Source organism: Ostrinia nubilalis, chromosome 14 (genome assembly GCF_963855985.1).
Source record: "Ostrinia nubilalis chromosome 14, ilOstNubi1.1, whole genome shotgun sequence".
Taxonomy (NCBI): domain Eukaryota; kingdom Metazoa; phylum Arthropoda; class Insecta; order Lepidoptera; family Crambidae; genus Ostrinia; species Ostrinia nubilalis.
The window spans coordinates 13,863,672-13,884,404 of record NC_087101.1 but is presented as its reverse complement, the minus strand read 5'-3'; the positions used below and the strand labels follow the sequence as shown (position 1 = coordinate 13,884,404).

The following is a 20,733-nucleotide window of genomic DNA, read 5'->3' as shown; positions in this document are numbered from 1 at the left end:
AAACAAAAACCGCTACAAAAGCATAAAGCTCTTTGAAAAGCTCGCAATAGAATAATGCGGTCTTGTCCAGCCGTGTATTACACAGCAGTGAATTAATCCCGGCAATTCAATTATTATCATTCCAATTTCTCTCACTTTAAAGGAGCATGTTTTGTATGTTTTCAGAAGAAATTTAATACATACAATGTAGAATTGTAGATAGATAGAAAAAGAGGTACTTTATTGCACACCACATAAAACTGATGGCTTGAATTACAAGAATTGGAACGGTACAATTTAGGCGTTCTACAAAGTCTAATTTAAAAGTCCACTACGTAAAGAAAACGTTTTTCTACGCGGATAAAAGGCCCAAATCAAATAAAGAATTATAAAAAAATACTTATACAAAATGCACAGCCAAGTGTAAAAATAATAATATTATTGGGTGCATGCATGGATAGAAAAAAATTCACGAATATCTGTAACTCAAAATGTTACCTAAATTCTTGAAGCTACGGTAAGAATTATAATTTTAAATCCTATAAATAATAAAGAAAACAATAAGCGAAGTAATATTTTCTAAAATTTCCTGAATTTAAATAGAAATACACACGACAAAATTATTCGCCGAATACGGTATATTTACGACGTACTCTCCTTTACACCTCTGCCTCTATAAAAAACCTTACGCAGATTTTTGCGTAGAAATGGGAAACGTTATGCTTTAAAGACTTGTGTTGACGGTTCTGTATATTTTTTGAAAATTCTCAAGAATTTGTTATTGTATGTTCGCTGAAAATAGGATAAAAGAAATTTCAAAGCTCATAATTTTAACTCTACCTAAGCTTAAATGTAAATGTAGATCAGATGCAGTGATTCTTTGGACTGATTGGAATCGAATACAGTGATATATTATAAAAATGCCTCTGCTACGGTTTTTCAGTAATATCAGCTTTTTATTATTATAATACTAACTAGGTACATGACGAAAACTTAATAAGGCAATCTTTTGACACAAGCAGCTTCAGTCTGTAGTATTGTTTGCAATTGTGTATTTGGTATACTTAGTTAGCATTTTTTTAAATTTACATCTTATTAAACTCTCCTTAAATAAAGAGAAAAAAAAATCTTATTAAACACTAGCTTTCCGCCCGCGGCTTCGCCCGCGTGGAATTTTGTCTGAGACAAAAAACATTATCGCGCGCGTCCCTGTTTCAAAAACCAGGACAAAAACTATCCTATGTCTTTCCCCGAGACTTAAACTCTACGCCTTTCATTAAAATCGGTTCAGTGGTTTAGGTGTGAAAGCGACACAGATAGACAGAGTTACTTTCGCATTTATAATACTAGTATAGTAGACATAGATTAAAAGGTTCCACAAACCAAAGGAACCCAAATGAAATCCTCGCGGATCCACTCCACCATCACATTATGCACCTCGCCAGATTATCATAAACGCATAACACACCGGCACACCGCCGCCTAAGCCTTGTGTTTTATGGCCTGAATTTACTGTGTTCGATTATTATTCAGATTTTATGTACGTGTAATGCAATTTCTTAAAATGTAGGTACCTTGTAGATTTCCCAAGTTTCTTCTAACGTAGATACGTACATACTATTTTATTTCAGATAGTAAATGAAAGCTTTTAAATATAAACTCAGTTTTCAATCTTCAAGACTGTGAAATATTAATGAGAAAAAGTTAAATATTTAAGCATAAATAATTTATTTTGTTAAAATAATTTATTTTGTTATTAATGAGAGTACATTCTGGCTACCTATATTTGTACATATGACGTATAGTGGTGGTGGTGGTGGTCTCAATAGCTGTTGTTAACAAACGTCAAAAATCTGTCAAACTCCATATAAAAAACACGGGTTAATAAAGTTAATATTAAAGCAAGTTGGTGTAACTTAGCGTAAGACAAAGATAATTTGACAATTAAATTTATTTACACAGAAAACAGAAGCAGATGAACTTTTACCTACTAGTTAGAAAATATCTACGAGTACGAGTATACCAACTAACTGCATATCTTCCAATCCTTCCTTACTGTTTTAGGACAGAAAACTAAATAATTTATGTAAAGTAGACTTTCCAGCCTACAACTTTGTGAAGTGTATCCCAAAATTAATTCTCAAGTTCATTAGTACTTGTATATTCGGGACAGCGTACACAAAACAGCGTCAAAACGGACTACGGCGGACAAAGCATTATGAATAATAAAACACCCCGCTTCGAAATTCGTGTAGAGACAGGTTAAGGGAGATAAAGCCTCAATTTTCCGGTATCGATACAGATTTTTCTGAAATTGTCCGAAATACCGGTCTTACTTGAATATAAATAAGAGTAAATGGGACGTCACTTTATCTTGTAAAAAAAAACAATATAAAATATGTACTGTTGTTTTATTTATCTTATTTATTTTATCGCACTTAATAATCTGAAAAACTTGTAATAATCACGAGGACATAATTTTAAAATTGTAAATTATCATCATTACCTATTTCACGGAAAATAAAACAAACAATACGTTTTTTTAACTAATGGAAACCGCTAGAAACTTTGTATGGTTGATCATTTTTAATAAACAAGCAGTTTGTCGTTTCACACATTAAAATTAACCGATAAATGTTACCGGTATACCGGTTTCAAACTTTTCCAATGCCCGGAAAATTGGGCTCTATGCACCCCTCTCTCACCCTTTGAGTCCTGAGCCTAGAAAATTTGCGGTAGCACCGCACTGGGGTGTCGCGCAGAAAAATGGGCGCGCAAAGTGTTTTTTACGGCTTTAATACGGGTTTATTAAAATATTTAGCGCGAAAGTTTCGCAGAATTTCCCTAGACGCCCCTGCCGGGATGATAAATTGAAATGGGCGATGAGACACGTTGGGATAATGAGTTTTTTTGCTTTAATTACTGTTATTACTCGCGCTAGTGTGTCAAGGAGATCTGGAACTTAAACTTAGGGGTGTAAGCACGGTTTTTGTAATGCTTGTTACGTAGGTTTTTATGTAAAATCTGGATGAATTTAAGATTGATTTAATGCTGTTAGCAGGCTGAAAGATAAAAAGCTTTCGTCCGGAAGTTATCACTTAAAGAAGTAAAAGTACCTATTATTTGGAGTGAGATAAAGCAACTTTCAGCGCTTCTAGTCATAATTATAGTCACACCAAAGTCCTAAACAATTAAAATTCTGATAAAATTGTAAAGCTATATTTTGCAAACCATTCAATTATGAAGTGTATCTTGCAGAAAGTCCTTACGGGCCCTCGCATTTATCAGTCGAAATTGGCCTTTTAAAAGCCTTTGAATTGCGCAATTTATAATAATCGCATTCTTTTGTTCTACCGACAATTGGCGCGGTGAAATGGCCTCAAAGCAATCGGACTGTTAACCCCTCCGACGCTTTCAATCGCAGGCCTCCCTTTGAAATACGGCTTTTGACATGAAGATGACCTTAGGTACTTTGAAAGTAAGCTCTAATTTTGGGTTTAGGCGACTTATGCTCGAATTTTCTCGAATCGTCGAATTTTCCTTTGGTGAATTTGGTGATGTCGAAGAAACTATAATTTGTTGCCGTTTACGTAATTTCTTAGCAGGTGAAAGTAGTTTTGGTGCTTCTAATTACACCGATTTAGCTGCAGTAAGATGTATTATGCCAGTAATAATTGCTAAGTCCATGACAATCAATATTGTAGAGTTTTTAAGTGGCACTTTTTAAAACTGTTAGATGTCGAAATGTTAAACTTGGTTTTCTGTGATTAACGACTGAAAAAAGTAGGTGATAAGCTCTAGGTTTTATTTGTAGGAGATAACTTATGACATCAACTTACTCTTCCTAATTTCTTGTATTGTAGTGTTATAAAAATACATCTTAAAAACAATTGTTTAATAAACTATTATTTACAGTTTTAGAAACGCTAGTTAGTTATTCAATTGTGTAAACTCCACGTCCTGAAAATTATACAGACTGTACACCCTCCACGGTCCGCGTGCTTTCGACAGCTTGTATCGATCCGGCGCGAATTCGTTTAAAAATCGACGTTTTTTAATTAATTTCTGCACTACGAGCCATTTGATTTTGACGGTGTCTGTTCATACATTTTTTAACAGTTTTTGTTGTTTGACTGTACAGTCAGTCATTTTTGCAATAAAATCACTAAAAGTCTTTATCTTGTATAAAATAAAAAACACCTACAACATAATTATTTGGGCAGAGCACGTCAACGTTTTGGTCTTTTTTTAGGGCGGACATTTAATTTTTAGGTCAGCAATGAAAATTAGGGTACCTAATCCAAGTGTCATGCTAATTGAAATTGATGGAAAAATAAAAGAAATATTTGAGTTGGATGCCTGCCTACACGACATTAAAAATTAAATATAGGTACTTGGAATTGTACTTGTAAAAAAGAGAATGCGAAAAAAGGAGAAAAATACTTTTATCATGATGGTATGGACTATGGTAGGGAGAGGGATTTACACATTATTTTTGTTGTTGTGCGACTTAAATTTCTTTATTAGACTTTTCTTTCACTTTTTTGTTAGTGTATTTAACATATTTTTGCTATTTTATCTATACATTATATTATTATGATGTCCGTATGTGTAAAAAAAAGATAATCATGAGTATAAAAATAAGATATAATTATTCGTAAGTTTGCTTCCGAGTGTTCCAAATTCTCAATTTCTTTGAGGCTGTAATGTAAATTCACAATAATGTATATCTACGTGACCACAAAATAGAAAGTGTCTTCTTCTTCATCCAAACATACAATGGAAATCGTATACTTGTCAGGAAAGAGACTTCATCTCAAGTTATGAAAGACCGCAATATTAAAACCGTGCCCATATTTCCAAGGTTCGTACCGTCCTTTGCGGGTAGACGTCGAGGCTTTGTGGCGAGAGGAACCGGCTGCGCTTTTAGTTCCTATAACCAGCCCCTTTCAACCCTACTGTATCGTTTGGAATTAGGGATGTGCCCATTCTGAATTATATCGATAGTTTATAAATATTCACAGGTCGATAATATTTTTAACTTAAATCATATGAATGAAATTAAAAAATGAAAGCATCAAAATACTGTCCAAGGCAGTGGCTGTTGGGGCAGGAAAGTTCTCGAGTGGCGACCACGGGCTGGAAGACGTAGCGTGTGCAGGCCTCCTACTAGGTGGACCGGCGATCTGGTAAAGGTCGCGGGAAGAGCCTGGATGCGGGCAGCGCAGGACCGTTCATTGTGGAAAACCTTGGGGGAGGCCTTTGTCCAGAAGTGGACGTCATTTGGCTGAAACGACGACTGTCCAAGGGTTTGTTAATTAGAAATTAAACTAAATGTTAGTCACGATCAGTTGCTTTCGTCAAATCAGACGTCCATCCTTTTTCAATCGGATTACATCAGAACCTTCTGTTATTTGATAACGTGAAAAATTCCAAGCCGTACAAAAAAATGTATTATTTGGTGGGTAACCCCAGCGGTTACATTGGTCACGAGAATTTTATTTTGATTTTTTTTTCATTACGCTCAGATTTTTATCGATTGTTTTTACAAGCCCATCACTAGCGAAAATGGCAGTACTTTTGAGTGATTGCGAGCTCCACAAACAATACAGCGGAGTCAATCTCGCTACGCACAGCTACAGGACGGTATGACGGCACATTGTATGCCTACTATTGTTGCTGTACAGGCTGCAGTGTTGGGAGAGACGAATATTCCAGACTGGACTGTCCCAGTACACAAGTCACTAGAATATTTTCTATTAGCCTTAAGTTTATTAACGTTTTTTTCATACTTTATTCTAAGTTTCTTCATTATTGTCTTTAAGTGTTTACGCTAAAATTTTGTTATAAAGTGTGGGAATGTCCTCATTGAAAAAAAAAAAAAAACTTTCCCAAATCTAGTACACATTGTTTCATTTCAAATTCTTGAAGATTATGAAGGTACGTATCTTGAATATTTGATTTGTAATATGAAATAGATTTAATCGTTTAAGAATCAAACATCTAAATTATTTAGTGCAGATTGTTCGCGAGTTTCACATGCTACAAAAATCCTACTATACATATAATACTTATTATAAATGCGAAAGATTGGATGTTTGAATGTCTGGATGTCTGGATGTCTGGATGTCTGAATGTCTGGATGTCTGGATGTCTGGATGTCTGGATGTCTGGATGTCTGGATGTTGTTACTCTTTCACGCAAAAACTACTGAACGGATTTTGATGAAACTTTACAGTATTATTGTTTATAACCCAGATTAACATATAGGCTATAATTTATGACGATCTGTGACAAACAAAATTTCACGCGGGTGAAGACGCGGCCAAAAGCTAGTCTTCAAATATGGGACATGTCCTTTTGGGACAACTTGAGCGATTCCAGCACTACAGACTATGCACGGGATGAGACGACTGAATCAATAGTTAAAGTTCATAGCACTGGATGTATTATTTGCAAACACTGGTGAACTGGTGAACTTTGTATCGTTACATGGACACCGATCTGTTTATTAAGGGTATTTAGTATGATTACATCATAGTATTACATTGTGCCGATTCCTTAATCTGACTCTATACTTATGCCATCTTAATTCTTACCTTCGTTTCAATAAAAAAAAATCTAACTTAAAAAAACCAGATGTGGTACATCGGCATCGAGTAAAATTAACATAATCGTTTAAAAAAAACAGCCGCAGTTTTTGTTTCTGTTCATAATTAAAAAAGCAATTTCGACCCATGATAGCGTGGTTTACCCTACTAATGACGTCATCAAAATATATTGCAAAAACGTGTTGCAAATGGACCATCAAAATGTGTTATATTTTTGGAATTTAGGTTCTAAGCTACGGATGACCGGATGAATTAAAAGTTACAGCATTTATAGCTCAGAAAAGTGTAATAATAATAAATGATCTTTTATAATTTTTTGACCATGGAAAGTCTATAGAAACTGGACCACGAATATCATGAAAAATCTCTTCTTGCTAGATAATTATATTAAGCATTACCTACTTTATTTAAGTTGACTCTATAATTTATGTCATGTAGGTACTTATAAAGTTATTGGTTCGTTCAAAACACTGGCCTCAGAGTTCAAATAAAAGTTACCATCCTCAAAATACCTACCGACTAACAGTATTAATAAAATTAAACCGAAAGCGTGTTATTGTGGAAACAATGCCAAAATTTTCCCCGCCGACCTTGAATATGGTGTTTTCTTCGTCACCATCCTCAAGATTTCCCCTCTGTGTAAGAAAATAGCAAACCTTTTTACCATCCTTTATGAAAATATCGCTTCGACTATCGCTATGGAGTTTGACGCAGTAGGCACTTACTTTTTCTTAGACAGAATGTTTTTTTAATATTTTTAATTTTTATAAAAAAAATCTTTATACACATTTTACGTGATTGGTAAATTGGTGAAAAAAGGAATATGGAATTTGTACTTTTCCTTAGATAAGAAAAAATCTTTAAATATTTTTAATTTTTTATGAAAAAATCTTTACATACATTACGTGTTTGGTATTTTGGTAAAAAAAGAAAATTGTAGTATACTGTGACATGGCTTTAGCTGAAAGAATTGTATGAAATGGAAAACAAAGTTAGAATCCTTTTTTAGTTTATCTGTATGATAGTGTCTAAAATGATTGTATTTTTCACATAATATTAAACTTTTAAGAACCCCTACTACACTTACCTCTAGTGTACACTAACGAAGTAAAGTGTTGCCAACTATTACAAGAGGCAGAGACAATGGGGCCATAACTATAACCATAACGTTTTGTCTGTCCCTTCGTTGACTGCACGACCAATTCTTGGCTCTTTTACCCTATTTCAGACTCGTAAATCCAGTTTAGTCTTTAAGACGGAGGCGTAAAGACTAATTTGTGTTTTCTTGATAGTATAATATTTTGCAAAGGAATATTAGTCAGACTAAAATTTTAGCGTTATTATAGGGTTTTCGTTGATTGAAGCTGTTTGTGTGAATTTGGTGTTTGACAGGAAAATTAATAGGCGAACTAAATAATAGTTATGTTGTGAGTGTTGTGACTCTTGTAGGTAGGTGTTACCTAGTACCTATTTAACACTATGATTTGATTATTTGAAGCCAATTTTTGGCACAATAACCGAGGAACTATTATTGTGGTAAAACCAGCTAAGGGTGGGTTTTATTTTAATCAATATTCTGACAGATGTTACTTTCTCTCATACTTTTTTACTTACTACAGTTTTTGTACTAAGATTGCTGACACAAAAAGGGTGAAAATAAACACACGCTCATCATTCTGAAAATCTTATCTTACCCACAATTTTCACCGCAATATATTCTGAATGGAAAACAAAATGTACCACCGAAGCGTATTTTATATCTTTATTTTGATAGCATCTGTTTAGTACACTGGCGAATCAAAAGTAAGTAAATATAGCATTCTATGTGGTTGTAATAGATTCTATTTTGCATTAAAAAAGTACAGTTCCTTTTGATTTATACACAGAAGTACATTGTTACAAAATGCACCCATAAATTTCCCCTTATTAATCTCCTGTAGCAACTTGTAAAAACAATTCCGGATGAACTGGGGTAAATATAACGCGTGCGAAACAAATCCGGGGTAATCTACATCATCTTTCCCCAAAAGGGAGGAAAAAATGTTTTTTTTTTTTGTGTGTAAATATGCGCTGTGAATGAACAGATGTGTATTAATTGACGATACGATGTTTTCTTAAGTTGACGAAGGCGCTCTGAGGTTGCAGGATCCAATCCCAGAACGAGCAAATGTATGTGAATTTATTTTTCTATTCAGATATGTCTGTTTAACAGCCCTTATCCAGTTTACTACATATACAGTTTACAACATATACCAGGGATGGCGAACCTTTAAGTTTGAACGTGCCACTATTTAAAAAAAAATTTGAAGTAGTCATAGACACGTGCCATTAAATTAACACCTAATGCTATCAAGTGGCACCACTGGTGAGTGACACGACCTTACTCTACAGTGGCACTAACTGATGACGGCAAATACGATATAGCTCATAATCAAAACACATTATTTACTATTGAATTACTGAATTTGTGATTGGTGGCGTGCCCAAAATATTATGTCGCGTGCCATCATTGGCACGCGTGCCATTGGTTCGCCAACCCTGACTTATACAAATACCATTTATTTAACTTATGGCCGAAAACGACTATCAGAATCTTTGCCTGAAAAGATTATTCATTCGGTTTTAAAGAGAGAAAAGTTTTATCTATTTAAATACAGTTAAATATGCACATTGATAAGAAGACCTTAATTAATTTAATATGTTTTAAGGAACATAAAGTAAAGTATAAAACGCTTTTTTGAAAGAATAAATACTTACAATTTTGCGTTTTTTTTATAATGTGCGTACTTATTAATTATGTTTTGGTCTCAAGTTGTAATTAAAGTTTTGTAAAAATCTTTGGCTATAATCTAAATTTCTACAGTAACATTTTTTATCTTCAGTTATACTTATGAAAATTCGGTAGTTACCTACCTCTAAGCTAAATGAGCGTTATTCACGAATGAAATGGTCTTTCAAATCGTGCGTGGTGAAGCGACAGGGTTATGCCATTTGGTGGGGAGACCCTGATTAATTCGTGCTCCCAGACCGCTGCGGGCTGCGGTCTGCGGTCAGGGGACGCATCGCGAACTAAACGCGATTAATGATCTTCTAGGGTTGGCACTAAGGTTCGCGATTAATGACCATTATGACACATACTTGAAAACTTAAAACTCATTAAAAAAACTCATTAAAAAACTTGAATTCAAAAAGGTAAATAAGATCAGTCTGTAACAGACTAAAATTCAAGTGGGTGAAGCCTGAGCTGGTTAATCTGTATGAAATAAACATTGTTATTCAAGTCAGAATTTCATAGGGAATTCGAATTTCTTTTTGGTCAGAATACAGTAATTCAGCAGTAAAATCATTCTTTCATTTCAGTTCAATTGTCCATTCGTTCTCCAGCCTCTACTGTGAATAGTTTGATTTGGAATTAAAATATGTGTAAAGTTTTCTAGATTCGTGACACAGAAAAAGGGATAGCAGTCCATTATTCGTTTCACATAAACTTCTCGCCATCCCTGATGGCTGTAACACAATAATGCGAAAAGCTTGTGACCCTCAGGCTAGATCTGACCTTACAGAGAACCAATGGTTATTTATTATTTAAGTTAAGGCTTACTAAATATAAGTGTACTATAGCAAACAGGGCGTATAGGATAGATTGACTAGCTTTAAACGGAGAGTTAAGATTACGAGTTCAGAGTGAAAAAACAAATATAATTTTTTCGCGGAAAATTCAAAATTCTCTCTAAGATTTTTTTTGTAAATACCTTGTCTTTCGTAACGTTGTCTGTGTATCATAAAAAAAATTGTGTTGAGAATACTTACGTTCACGTTTGTGAGGATCGATTTGTGATGGATGAACGTAGTATGTTAATTCTTCTTGATAAAATAGGTTTTGACGAAACATTTCAATATCCTGGTGCCTCAGAACAAGAAGGTTCGACCCAAAATAATGGGAAAAAGGGTAAAGAAGAAGAAGAAAAATTTTAATGTTAAAGTTTTCCTAGTTTTTCCGACGCGAAGTCGCGAAGATACAAACAGCTTTCCCTAAGTATTATTATTCTATGTTAGACAGTCAGAGGTTTACTTTTAAAATGTTTGCCAACATCCTTACCATCCCGCTGTACGTGAAGAACACGTAACTATTAAAATTTATGTTAGCATACATCGAGCACATCAGACTATACATTTTTGATGCAAAATAGCATTTATTCCTACTACATTAGATGCTATTGTTTAGCGTTATTAGCTGCTGCATACTAGAACTGAATGCATCAAGATTTTATGGTCCATCCAAAACACTTCCCGGTTGAGAGCTCCATTATTTCTGTATACAGGTGTCTACATGGATGATGCAACGGTTACCACACTATTTTCTGAGCCTTACTAGGCACAAAATAGAGTTCAATTTCTGTGCCGAGATAGGGAGGTATCCAAGGTATTATTATTTTAAAGCACCTGTAGATTAGCATAAAATGTATGAAGTACACCCCACTCAGTAAAGTAGGGGTTTTATTTTGGCATCGACGAGAGTGGCCGTACGATGCCGTTTTTATGAGAGGTTATGGAAGTACAGGGATGTAGTTTAATAAAATAAGGGGCCCTCTAAAAATTTTACAGGAAAGCTTGGTTATGATAGCGATTTTGATATAATCACCATCTTTGAATTGACTAAGTAGTCAATTCTTCGGAAGCTTCTCTAGCGTAAGTACAAGTGCTCGCCAGAGTGAGATAAAGATTAAAAACCAAACAAAGTTGATAGTTAAGGATAAATCACAAAATCAACTTTATCTAAATTAAGCAAAATCGTAGAACATACATGGGGGTGATTTAGTACACCTTGATGTAAGGAATCTAAATTTTAGCTTTAAACGTCAACTCCCTAGTTACCCTGTATTTATTTTAACTTGTTAAATAAATAAAGTCGATAGAGATTTAAAGTTAGAATGTTTGGTTGTCATTAGTCTTTCCAAACTTGAACCAGACGGTTGTATAATTCTGAATTTCAAACAATTATCTTCTCAATCCGTTGCCACGTTGCGGGGAAAATAAATATTTGAATTAAAAATCAATTATATTCTACCTGAATACGTACCTGGCCTCTTGTAAATTTTAGACTCGCTGCCCTAAATTTGTAAGAGTAGAGTGAGGCTATTAGATATTGCTCTGAGCTAGCAAATTATAGCCTTAATACCAAGGCATTATAGTTTATTTGCTAAGTGTTGCGGCCCTACTCGCGCCTCGTCATATTCTAATAGCAAAATCTACTTCTAATGTAAATGTCACATAACTTTTGTCAGTCAATACTTTATATTGAGAACCATTGTATAAAATCACTTCTCTTTTGGATTCCGATCGAACAACATCAAAATTGTAACGTCTCAAGAATACAACGAAATAAGCAGTTTCCGAGTTTTATTTATAAAATTCCATCGCGTCTGCAAGGCGCGAACATTGGCGACCGTGACAGGACTGCAATTTCGGACAATTCTGGAAGAACAATCCAAGGACACCTGGAGTCAGCCGAGCAGTGACGCAGCAAAAGCTTCACCTCGCAGCCTGGATTTCAGATAAGTGCCCTGATTATTCCTTCCTTACATCATCCCAACACCATTAAACCACACCTAAACCTTTTTTATTCCCGAAATCCTATCCAATTTAGTAAAAACTTTCACTTGTGCAAATTGTGTCTACCCCATAATTTTTATTCATTGTTCAAAATATCATCAAATAATTGCAATTTCTCTTATTTTCAAGTAATTAAAGCCAAATCCTAATTGTAATAACGTATCGCGCCAGTAGTTTCCCGGCTTTTAGTATTGTTGCCGAATATTTCAGTTGTGCCAGCGGCCGACCTCAACGAGCCGGCTAACGGGACATCAGCTGATTCAACGCGTCAACACCGGCTTCCTAGCTGCCGTCGGGGCTGAGGGCGTGAGATACGTATTCTTTTTATTATAAATTTGTGTCTTTCTAACTGAGGCGCGGCTTTGTAATTTTGATTTGAACTACCTCGCATATTTTTTATCGTGTAAATTCTTTAAACATTCTACAATTTATTAACTAAACGCATTTCAATATCGCAATATACATTTCAAAATAATATTTTATTAGTAATTTGACATTTTAATACAAAATAATGACTGATCCAGCCACTTTATCATCGCATTTGGCATCGAGGCATTCGATGTCAAAGGATTTATTAGTAAAACGTAGTTCAATCAAAGGGCAAATTACTAGATTTAGAAATTACTTAAATAAAATTACAAAGCAGCCCTCGCTGACGACCATTGAGATTGCTGAGTTGTCACTTAAACTCAGCAAGTTCGAGGGTCAGTTAGCCAAATACGACGAGCTGCAAACTCAGATCGAATTAATAAATTCTGAAAATTTGGATTTTGAGATGGACGAGCGTGAACGCATTGAGCAAGACTTCATTTTGTGCATAGCTATGGCAAAGAGTTTCTTAGATGTTCAAAATGAATCGAAGTTAATAAGTCAAGACAAAAAACGCCGCGAATCTTTATTTTTAGAGGCTCAATCTTTTGACGCAGATTCTAGTGTTCGCCTACCTCAAATCCAAATAGCCAAATTTGACGGATCATATTTCCGCTGGTTAGAGTTCCGCGACACTTTCACTAATTTAATTAACAACAATGAACGCTTGTCATCTATTCAAAAGTTTCACTATTTGATTTCCTATTTAGAGGGAGATGCAGCTCGTGTTATTTCAAATATTGAGGTGTCTTCTGCCAATTATAATGATGCTTGGCAATTAATTTACCAGCGTTATAATGACAAAAGACTACTCATTAATCATCATCTTAAATCATTGTATAATTTGCAACAGTCGACACGCGAAACTGAAAGTTCCCTACGATTTGTAGTAGATCATGTCACCAAAAACTTGCGTGCCCTAGCCAACCTAGGTCAGCCCACAGAGCACTGGGACACATTAATTATATTTTTCATTTGCTCTAAACTTCATAACCATACTCTCATAAAGTGGGAAGAACAACGTAGCAATTTAGGAGATGTTCCCACCTTAGAACATTTTAAGCAGTTTTTAATTGACCGGGCACACATATTAGAATCTACTAGTCGTAATCAATATAATAATAATTCTAACAACACTAATAATTACGTAAAATCAAATCAAAATTCAAATTTTAATAGCAACAAATCATCATTTCAAACAAATTCACATAGTGCAACTTTAAATTCCAACAATAATAATTCACACGTCTGTATTATTTGCAACAAAAACCATAAAATATTCGACTGTTCAATTTTTAAATCAAAATCAATACAGGATAGGTTAGTAGACGTTTCTAAATATAAATTATGTTCCAACTGTTTACGTCAAGGACACCCGGCCCGCGAGTGTCGTATGGGTCCATGTAGGCATTGTAACGAGCGACATAATACACTACTGCATTCAGTTGATGCCACTAAAGCCAACAATGCTCAAATGCAACCATCGGAATCCATTGTCAACTTCTCTAAAGAAGAAAATACACATGTCATTTTGACTACTGCCCTAATAGAAGTCGCGAATCCAATAACTAAAAAGGCAACTTTAGTTCGAGCCTTATTGGATTCAGGCAGTCAGTCATCTTTCATTACAAAATCATTGCAACAAAAACTATCATTAAATTCTAATACAACTTCCATCAATGTCATTGGAATTGGAAACAACTCAAGCTCAGTCAATAAAAGCTGTGTTATTCAACTAAAATCCACTCGTCATAATTACCAAACAAATCTAAATTGCTTTGTTCTTGACGAGCTCACAGGAGTTCTTCCAAAGTCTCCAATTAATTTAAACCAATTAAAATTACCCAAAAATATTAAATTAGCTGACCCTGATTTTAATCAGCCAGGCCCTATCGATCTTTTAATAGGCGCAGATCTATTTTGGGATGTTCTAATATGTCAACAAAAATCATTAGGAAAAAATAAACCGAAACTTCAAAACTCTAAGTTTGGCTGGTTAATTGGCGGTTCTATCAATTTATGCATAGGCAATCAACTACAGTGCAATCAATCTATAATCTATAAAAATAATTCAATTATTAATTTATCATGTTCTTTATCAAAATTCAATTAAATTAAATAAATAAATCACATTAACTATCTAATTTTACATTTGAGAGCATTCGTAATATTGTGCATGCTAGCTCGCACATTCTCCTAGTGGCAGTGAGATAACGATCTGGCCAACAAAAGGCAGACTTGTCTCCCGGAGCACTGTGCGCCAGTGCGTTCGGTGCCGACGCGTGCAAGGTACAACATTCATATCTAAAGTGAGTGTTGCAAATCGTAGGGGACGCGATGCTCGCTTGTCGAAATGTTGCTTATGTTTATTCATATTTATTTTAGATACAAGTGTATTCATTTAGCAGCTACATACATATAATTGATTTAACTTCATCATCAACAGCTCTTTACAGTCCACTGCTGGACTATGAGCCTCTTCCACTATAGTGGAGGGTTTTGCCATAATCTCCACGCTAGGCAGGCGGGTTGGAGATCGCAGTTTAAAAGATTGATGTTTTTCAGAGAGCGCTGCTGCCCATTCTCTGTTTGATGTGTAGTCCCTAAGTCGCCTCTTACGACACCCGCGGGAAGAGTAGGGGTTGGTGACAAATGTATTCTACTCTGCCGTCACCACACGGCTTGAGAATTATTGGGGGAGGCCTATGTTCAGCAGTGGACGTCCTATAGCTGAAATGATGATGATGATGAATAATGCAATTGATTTTTTTCAAGTTATTTGAGATGAAACTCCTAACGCTAGAAATTTTTAATAATTAGCTTGCTTCTTCTTCTTTTCGTGTCGACAACAAACCTACACAGTGTCAGCCCAAAACTCCGCCACAAGAGTGGCGTTGTCAGTAGCACTCATCAAATCCTCCTGAGTGCAGTTGCTTGGGCACTCAGGGCATGACATCAGGTGCCTCATCGACTATTAGCTTGCTGTAAATAGTTGAAACCCTGTTTTTTCAGAAACCAGTCATCTTTCTATCACGATTTATAGATTTGATTATTTTATAAGATTTTAAACTTTCAGAGAAACACAGATCTCATTTTTATGAGTTACATTATGTATTCACAGCTTAACGTTTCGGCTGCTATGCTGCAGCCGTGGTTACAAGCAGTCTGCTTCTTTCTCTATTGTAGTTGATTATTTAATTTTTTTTTTATGTGACAAAGAGTCAAACGAGCAGACGGATCACGGATCACCTGATGGTAAGTGATTACCATATTGCTTTCTACCTATATTCGTATTACCAATCACCAAACCCAAAATTCTCGTCACTCAGTAAATCACGAACCGTGTCGCTTCCCGACTCAACTTTTAAGATACAGCTTAGAAGGGGTACCCAAACTAAGTTACAACTTGTAACTTGTGATAAGTTACTGAACCCCGTCAAACATGGATATGCACTCTGCCCCGGGGCGACTTGACTAAAACTAATATAACTAACTTAGTTGGAATGTAATAAGGAATTGAGTGGTATATTGTACGGATTGCGTTTGTAGTTGTACAATAAAACTGATAGTTACTATGGATATTTGTTACAGTTTCGTGCAGTATTGTAAATTAAAAAAAAATATCCCGTGATAAAGTCGCTATTTTTTGGGTTGATATTCAGTAAAACGTGGTACGTAAATAAAAACAAATAAAATGTAATATCGTCTTTATTTCGATTAAATTAAATTAAATAAATCATTGAAGGAAACCTCAAAGTATTTCATATTATGAAATAAAATAATGTTAGCATGACCTAGGTACATTTCGGCCGATTCGAAAACTTAATAACACCTATATGATTATAATATTATTTATATGACATACCAGCTTTCCGCCCGCGGCTTCGCCCGCGTGGAATTTTGTCTGTCACAGAAAACCTTTATCGCGCGCGTCCCTGTTTCAAAAACCGGGATAAAAACTATCCTATGTCCTTTCCTGACACTCAAACTATCTCCATGCCAAAATCAAAATCGGTTCAGTGGTTTAGACGTGAAAGCAAGACAGACAGACAGACAGAGTTACTTTCGCATTTATAATATTAGTATAGATTTTATATTATAATGTATACAGGGTGTTAGGTAAATGGGTATATGAGCCGACACTATCCCATGTTAACATGGTCATATAAATGGTATGGTGAAGTCAGAAATTTGATATCATCATTTTATTTTTTTTAATTTTCATACAATATAAATTTTATAAAATCCGATTTGTATGAAAATTAAAATAATTAAAATGAAGATATCAAATTTCTGACTTCACCATACCATTTATATGCCCATGTTAACATGGGCTAGTGTCGGCTCATATACCCATTTACCTAACACCCTGTATATGTATGATATTTTATGTATCCCACATAAAAAGATTTTTCGCACTCGAGGCCTCATGAAATCCATAAAACGAGATTATTTTTAATGAAAATGAAAAAGAAAGATGAAGTATTGTCCCAGTTCCAAAAGCTTTCATGCATGCTTTCCTTGACTTAAGGAGCGACCACACTGGATGCTTTAAAATAAATTCTTCTTTCATTTATGTTTTAGATAGAGGTTGCTATAATATTATAATTGGCTGGTCAACAGTGTTGGTTTTTTCTATTTTTGTTAAACTTGAACCATCAAAACACGCCTATCCTATAGATTTTTTATATTAAAGGCAAGCTAAACAGATTGAATGCAGTCACTATCAGAGCTGCAAAACATTTATTTACGTTTTTTTCATTTCTTTAACAAATTTTATTACTTGCTTTTGACAATTAAATTAGGTTTGTAGGTTAATTGTTCCTTTAGCTGTGCCATGAAAAAATATATTTATTAAATTGTGCCAAATGGGTAATTGGGTAATTGACGTTTGTAAAACTTGCGACATGGCCCTGCGGTCTGTGGTGGCGATATGCAGACGCGTGCAGTGAGTCATTTTTCCATTCTGACTGCACCCTAACCGGAGGCTCGCCTAAGGCGTCCCGGTAATTATTCAGGAGTCCCGGCGCATCTGCGCTCTCCCACTGGATCTCCTTTTTATTGTCTTAAAATGTTCTAAAGCACCCCGTATATTAATAGCACGTCGCATTTCGTATGGAAAAATATTTTATAGATGTAATCTCACGGCCTTAATTCAAATGAAAAATGGGAAAATTGACATTCGGGGTGGCAGATATTTACTTTTGTGTATCGTATTTCATTATACTTCTATTTTTGGATTTGAACTTAATAAATGGGAATTTGTAAAATATTTTGTTACTTGTTCTTTTTTACATTTGCCATTATCTGGTCTTGATGTACGAGTTATCATTTGTTGTTGTTTCAGCCAAATGACGTCCACTGCTGGACAAAGGCCTCCCCCACCAAGGATTTCCACAACGATCGGTCCAGTGCAGCGCCGGGCATCCAGGCCCCTCCTGCCTCCCCCTCTCTTCACCAGATCGTCAGTCCACCTAGTGGTGTCTACATAATGTGCTTCTAATATGATTTAACCGCCTCTGTTGTCTAGTGGTAAGAAGAAGACCACCTGCTTCAGACGCAGAGGTCCCGGGTTCGATTCCCAGTGGGGGCAGATTTATCTGTTCGGTTTGGTTAGTGGTAGGGCTTGTTCTAAGTCCGCCTGGCTAGTTACCAACATCTTACATTAGTCTGTCGCCATAACAACAATGTTAACAGCATTGTTGTGTTCCGGCAGTTAGAGGTAAGATAGCCAGTTCCTCCGTGGTTGAGGATTCCGGGTGAAGCTCGCTTCCACCTCCGGCCTGATCGTCACTTACCATCAGATGAGATGTAGGCCAAGAGCTTCCTCGTTGTGGATAAAAAAAAAATACGTTATTACTTTGCCATGCACCTTTTTAAAGACTCCTTAACTTGTTATTTAATACAATTTGACTATATCTATAACATATTTTTTCATTCACAATCTCCAATAGCTGGCACGGCTGTACCGCTCACAAAACCGATGGAATTACAACCAAACGGAACCAATACCGGGAATTCAAATACCGCGGTTTATTGGAAAAAAGACGCCCAATCCGTTCGCGGTTATATCGGAAACATGTTTTGTGAAAAAACCGTAACACTTTTAATAAAACCGTTTACGGTCGCGTCTAGACTGCGTTATTTATTCAGTACGCATGTGGTGTAAGTTGGTATTGGCCGATTCGTTGGGCAAAGCCAGCTGTGAGGGGACGACATTTACTTACACACTAAGACTGCCGGCTTGGTGTCGGAGGCTTTATTTCAAAAGAATCATGTCGACGACTTATTTTTCTATGACTTTTGACAATATTTAAAAGTCGATGATATACGTCGGTGAGTTTGGTGTTTAAACTGCATTATAAAATGCATCTTTTTCTGCTAGTCATTTGTTTTTTTACGATTTTGTGAAGATAAAAATAAATAGCGTTGTTTTGTTTAAGAAATAGGTTAGCGAGGTCCCTAAACTTTTTGCTCTCATGAAATATTTGCTACGTTTTACGGTTTAGTCCTCATGTGCCTTTTACGAGTAACATCTGATTTCAATTGGAAAATCAATTAGATAGAGATTCAGAAATAGAGGCGTTGTTATGTAGTCTTGGGTAAAGAAAATAGGTTGAGTCGATCTGAACATTACAATTAGGAAGAGATTAATACGCGTAGTAAGCGTGTTTTTGTCTCTACGCTTCGCAAAAAGCGATCGTTTGCTCTATCGATGGCTCCTACGTATACTGGCGTAAGTGAAAAAAGTAAATTTTACAGGAGAGCCATTTTAGTGGCCAGAACCATATTTTTGGGTCATATCTTCTGACCTACTAAAACGAATTTAATGAAATTTCACATTTAGCCTTAACATGTAATGCTTTTGCTACTGCTGTTATCAATTTTTATATTTTTGTTATATATTTTGAGATTTTACGCATTGCCCTTTTACGTCGTCACATTTCTATAATTTCATGTATATTGTTCAACGTAAAGAGACTTAAATGACAACGTAAATATAAAATTTTAAGCGATTACTCTCTTTATTTATGCATGTAATTATTTTAATTGTTATCATGTGCTATATCAATAATAAATCAGTTAGAAAAAGTTGTTTAATGTATCGTTATTACGTTTTAACGCAAATACGCCCATATACTGTGCTCGAGATTTAGTTAGGTCTTTAAACATAATGTGTCATATTTTTAAAAAATATAAATAACTTGAAAAAATCGAACTGTCTAAGGCGGGAATTGAACCCACGATGCCTTAGGCAGTTCGATTTTTTCAAGTTATTTATAATTTTCAAATTAGATTGAGATGCGACTCTTAACGCTAAAAATTAAATAACTATATAATGTGTCATAATTTATAAATAAAACAATTTGCTAAATATTTTCATGGCTTTATTTAAGATTTGGATTATAAAAAATATATATTTATGTAAGCAACTACTCGTATAGATTGACGAATCGTATGATTGGGCTTTATACGTGGCGTAGTTTTGCACATACGCCTATTTGCCTAAAATTTTATTTTGTATCTAATGGAAAAAAAATTTTTTTTTCTTACTGACGTTATAGATTAGAGCAAAATGAAATCATTGCTTAAATAATTGGAAAAAGGCGTAAGCGGCAGTTTCGCCCTTATACGTAGGAGCCATCGCTATCTAGAGTCATTAGTTCTATTGTTTCGCAAAATGGCCGCCGAACGTCATTACACGTCGAATGAGCTCCCAAAATAGTGCTGACAGGTCGTCTGCAATGACGGAGGCCTATTTTTATAACGGTTTCCAAAATTTAATATTCTACATTACAAGTATACTCCAACGATTTTGAAACGTAACGGAAAAATCTAAAATTAACAACCCAGTAGGTATTTATTTATACACTCAACATCAAATAAACCGCACCTTCCGCGACGCGAACTTTAAAGATTTTCTTCTGACACAATTATGGTACCCCAACAATATTGGTGTTATTTGAAAGCCCAATAAATATCCTTAAAGAAAAATACATTTTATTTCTAAATAAATGATTAACATATACCATAAATGTGACTTGAAAATAGACCTCATTTTGGGCTCACCTCTGGGATCAATTAGACCAATTTTTATGGTTATAAAACCAAATAAAGATCTCACGTGTCCTCTTTAACAGATGAATAGCGATTAATCCCA

At 35.1% G+C, this 20,733-nt stretch overlaps 1 protein-coding gene across 1 annotated transcript in view; it reads left to right on the top strand.

The window, feature by feature from the left end:
• The window catches only part of LOC135078228 (protein sprint), a 290,396-nt gene that overhangs the window by 16,406 nt on the left and 253,257 nt on the right, over positions 1-20,733 (top strand). The gene's annotated exons all lie outside the window — the stretch shown is intronic.